The sequence below is a fragment of the Lycium ferocissimum genome, chromosome 6, assembly GCF_029784015.1.
Source record: "Lycium ferocissimum isolate CSIRO_LF1 chromosome 6, AGI_CSIRO_Lferr_CH_V1, whole genome shotgun sequence".
NCBI lineage: Eukaryota > Viridiplantae > Streptophyta > Magnoliopsida > Solanales > Solanaceae > Lycium > Lycium ferocissimum.
The window spans coordinates 29,241,096-29,246,775 of NC_081347.1; positions in this window are offsets into that span (position 1 = coordinate 29,241,096).

Sequence of the window (5,680 nt, forward strand, 5' to 3'; positions counted from 1 at the left end):
CACAATACCCACAACACGATGACAACACATATATCCATCGAAATATACTTGAATCTATCCCCAATCATCTCTTAAAAATAGCCTCAAGTAACTACCTTGCCCTTCATCAACTTACCACTTCCACAAATACCCTCTCATTAGTTAGAATCACTAACACTCTTGATAATCAACTTAAATATAAGGGTAGAAATCTTTTACATACCTTGAGGGGTCAAAATTCCCAAGAATCACTTCAACTCCAACTCCCTAAGCTTCACAACCTTAAAAAAACTCTAGAAGCAACCTTCTTCTTCACAAGCTTGGGTTTACGGGGTCCGGGTCTTGTCAAATCTTCACTAATATGATGGAAAATATTGGGAGAGAATATATTAGGGTTTTTCTAATTTGGAATGGAGAAAAATATGAAATGGGGTCGTGAACCACCTATTTATACTCGGAATTAAAAAGGCTACAGCGGTCCGGTTCGACGAGCGGTTCGATGACCCGTCGACGGTCCATCGACTTGCTCCGTCGACCTGCACTTGCAAATGTAAGGCTGCAGAACCCTGTCGACGATGACTGGTGTTCTGTAAATATTTCTGATTCAGTTCAGATCGCGTCGATTCGTTCGTTCAACTCCTAACTCTATAAATCACCAGGAATATCTGTTGGTACCCTCATACACAGGTAAGGCACTTTTTACCTCCAAACTCGTGCTCGGGTCTCTATTCTATGGGCATACCCCCACTAGAAAACCATAGGTTCTGCCACTACGAAAATGAGGGGTGTAATATTCTTCCCCCATTAAGAACATTCGTCCTCAAATGTTCGAACAATCCTGGGTTATAATTTTTTTTACAGAGTTTCCCCTATACTTATACCATTCCATCCTGCACGCAGCAACCCAAAATAATACCGCACAGGGCCACATACTATTACACACAATATCGTGGCCTCACACAACCAATCACGATAATTGAGATGAAATTAATACCTGGGGAATATGATGCCTCCGACTGCACCTCTTTTATTGCTGGGAACAAACGCGGGCACTTACTCTTCATTGTCTCTTCCACTTCCCAAGTCACTTTCTCAACATTCTTATTCCTCCATAAAACTTTAACTGAAATTACATCCTTGGTTCATAGCTGGCAGACTTGTTTGTCCAATATAACCACTGGAACTTCTTCGTATGATAACTGCTCGGTCACCTAGATATCCTCCACTGGTACCACTCTTGAAGGATCTCCGATAAATTTATGAAGCATAGCTACATGAAATACCGGATGTACCGACTCTAACTCAGAAGGCAATTCTAGCTCATATGCCACCGTGCCCACTGTACGAATGATTTTATATGGCCCAATATATCGAGGGCTCAACTTACCCTTCTTGCCAAACCTCATCACTCCCTTCATAGGAGAAACTTTCAGGACCACCCAATCACCTATCTCGAACTCTAGCTTACATCGTCGATTATCCACATAGGATTTCTGTTGACTCTGAGCTGTTAGCAACCTTTCTCTAATCACTTTCACCTTATCAACTGCTTGCTGAATTAAGTCTGGGCCTACTAACTGATTCTCCCTGACATCGAACCATCCTATGGGCGATCTACATCTCCGCCCATATAAGGCCTCATAGGGAGCCATCTGAATACTGGAATGGTAACTATTGTTATATGCAAACTCGATAAGAGGCAAATGATCATCCCAACTACCTTGAAAGTCAAGTACACAAGTTCTAAGCATATCCTCGAGGGTCTGTATAGTACGCTCTGCCTGCTTATCTGTCTGGGGGTGAAACGCAGTACTAAGACTCTCCTGAGTCCCCAATACTTGCTGAAAAGACTTCCAGAATTTGGCTGTGAACTGTGTTTCCCTATCTGAAATAATGGTTGTAGGAACACCATGAAGTCGTACAATCTCCTTAAGATAATGCTTCGCGTAATCCTCAGCTGCATAAGTAGTTCTGACAGGCAGAAAATGAGGGCGACTTTGTAAGCCTATCAACAATGAACCATATCAAATCACACTTCCGCTGAGTACGGGGCAACCCTGTAATAAAGTCCATATTAGTTACCTCCTACTTCCATGTCGGAATTTTCATAGCCTACAATAGACCTCCGGGCTTCTGGTGCTCTATTTCGACCTGTTGACAATTTGGACACTGAGCAATAAATTCTGCTATATCTCTCTTCATACCATCCCACTAATAAACTTCCTTGAGATCATGGTACATCTTTGTTGAGCCTGGATGAATAGAATAGAGGGAATAATATGCCTCCCCCATAACCTGCTGACGGAGTCCTGCTATATTAGGAACACATAACCTACCTCGATACTTGAGTACTCCATCACCTGTAATCACAAAGGGTGTCTTTTCTTTCTGAGGTGATGTATCTCAGTAATGAACTAAAATAGAATCCTCATACTGACACTCCTTTATCTCTACTACCAAGGATGACACCGTTGTGTCTTAAACAGTAACTGCTGCATCAACCGAATCTATCAATCGAACTCCGAGGCTAGCTAATCGATGCACCTCACGGACCATTTCTCTCCTTTCTGGCGGCACGTGTGACAAGCTACCCATAGATTTACGACTGAGGGCATCGGCTACTACGTTAGCCTTCCCGGGATGGTACAGAATATCCACATCGTAGTCTTTTAACCACTCTAACCATCGCCTTTGACTCAAGTTCAAGTCCTTCTGCTTAAAGATGTACTGGAGACTCTTATGATTAGTATAGATATCAATATAGACACCGTATAAGTAGTGCCTCTATATCTTCAAGGAATGAATCACTGCCGCTAACTCAAGATCATAGGTTGGATAATTCTTCTCGTACTTCTTCAACTGTCTAGAAGCATAAGCGACATCCTTACCGTGCTGCATCAACACACAGCTCAATCCAACACCTGAAGCATCACAATATACTACATAGCCATCTGCTCCTTCTGGAAGAGTCAAAACCGGTGCTGAAGTTAACTTATCCTTCAACATTTGAAAACTCTGTTCACAAGCATCTGTCCATTGGAACTTAGCTTATTTCTGAGTCAATTTAGTCAATGGGGCTGAAAGAGAGGAAAATCCTTCTATAAACCTTCTATAATAACCTGCTAAGCCCAAGAAACTACATATCTCCATTGGTGCCGTGGGCCTTGGCCAATTCTTCACAGCCTCAATCATTTGGGCATCCAATCTAATGCCTTCCTCCAAAATAATGTGACCCAGAAAAGCAACCAGAACTCACACTTAGAAAACTTGGCATACCACTCTTTACCTTGAAGAATTCCAAGCACTGTCCGTAGATATTCTGCATGATCAGCCTCTGACGGCTAATAAACCGTAATATCAGCTATGAACACAATTACGAACAAATCTAGAAAGGGCCTGAATACACGATTCATCAAATCCATGAATATGGCTGGGGCATTAGTTATCCTGAACGACATAACACGAAACTCATAAAGGGCCATATCTAGTCCGGATTGCGGTCTTCGAAATGTTCTCTTCTTTGACCCTGACATGGTGATATCTCGATCTTAAGTCTATCTTCGAGAAATATTTAGCGCCTTGCAAATGATCAAATAAATCATCGATCCTCGGGAGCATATACTTATTCTTTACAGTCACTTTATTCAATTGCCTATAATCAATACACATTCACAAAGAGCCATCCTTCTTTCTTACAAATAACACCAGCGCTCCCTACGGTGATGTACTAGGCCTGATAAAGCCCTTCTCGAGCAAGTCCTTCAACTGCTCCTTCAATTCTTTCAACTCCGCAGGTGCCATCCTATAAGGAGGGATAGATATTGGCTGAGTGTCTGGCAATAGGTCAATACTAAAATCAATCTCCCTCTCTGGGGGAATGCCTGGAAGCTCATCTAGATATACTTTTAGGAACTCATTAACCACAGGAACAGTAGAAAAGTAGGTGACTCTGTTTGCACATCTTGAAGTGGAACTAGGTGAAAAATATACCCGTTTCTGATCATCTTTTCTTCCTTAAGGTAGCAAGTAAACCTACCCTGTGCGAAACAAAGATCGTCCCTTCCACTCTAGGATCGGCTCGCCCGAAAACCGGAATCGAACCATCTTTGCTCTACAATCAACATTAGCATAACAAGAAGCCAACCAAATCCATGCCCATAATAACATCAAAATCAATCATATCTAACTCAATCGATCTCTACGGTATGGCGGTCACAAATTATAACAACACAGTCTCGGTATACTCGCCTAGCTATAACCGAATCACCAACTGGCGTAGATACCTCAAAAGGTTTAATCAACTCGGCTCTATCCCAAACTTGCCGATAACAAAGGGCATAACATATGATAAAGTGGAACCTGGATCAATCAGTGCATAAACATCATAGAAGGAAACTGATAATATACCTGTAACAACATCAGGAGACGTCTCGTGGTCCTGTCTACCAGCCAATGCATACACGCGGTGCTGAGGACCGCTCGAGCTGGATGCTCCACTCCTCCCCCTACCTCGCCCTGCCGGCGTCTGAATAACTTGCTCCCGAAGGGCGCATGCAGAAGAGGAGCCAGCCACGCTGCACGTAGGCCGAACCATACCGTACCAACCCCCACGGCACCCTCATCCCGCGGCCGGGGCCGACCACAAGCATAGCAACCATCTGAGCCCAGCCGACACTGACCTGCATGTAACTTGCCACACTGGGTACACCGCGGCAAAGGGGGCCTCATCTGGCCTGACTCTAGTCGATACTGAGAGCCTAACGCTCTAGAACTCTGGCCCGGTCCAAAATAAGAAGACTGATCAAACCTCGGACCTGGAAATCGCGGAGGTGCACTCCGTTCTGCCGATAAGAATATCCGGAATATTGCCTCGTTCCCGGTCCTCCGAACTCACCAACCATATCAAAAGATCTAGACCTCTTACCATGGCTCCGGTCACGCTCACACCTATTCTCTGTTGGCGTTTACGATCCTTCAAATTCTGTGCATACGCCTGTATACGGGAGATATCCATGCCTGGCTGTAGTGCAGCAGTCGTACACTCATCTATCAAGTGTGCCCCTAGACCAGCCACAAAGCGATGAACTCTATCCTCCATCTCAGCCACTATGGCCGGGGCATATCTAGCCAAGGATTCGAAATGTACACAATACTCTTGAATATTCATACTGCCCTGCTCAATACGAAGAAACCTGTCTGCTCGGGCCCGTCGGAACTCAGAAGGTAAATAATGGCGAAGAAAAGCATTTGAGAACTCTCGCCACACAGCTGGATGTCACGACCCGACTAGGGACCATGACGGGTACCCAGAGCTGGATACCGAGCACCACTCATTACACTAATAATCAAACTCATTCTGGACCCATATAATCTCTAAGGTAATACATAAATATACATAAGCCCTCATGGCTGCAAAAATGATATACGAGAATATACATTGATGTTTCCATAAGACGTCAACTACTTACGCATCCGTATCTACGAGCCTCTACTAGAGTACTGTGACATAAGGAGGGGACAGGACCCAGTCATACCCAATATATATATATATATACACACAAAATAATATGACCATAAGTAGCACCTCCGGAGTAGTGGAGTTCTCCTGTGAATCCGCTGATAAGATAAGCTCCTACGGTCCGCACCGTCTCTCTCGTCTTCACTGTGGGCATGAACACATCGTCCAAAAAGAAAGGATGTC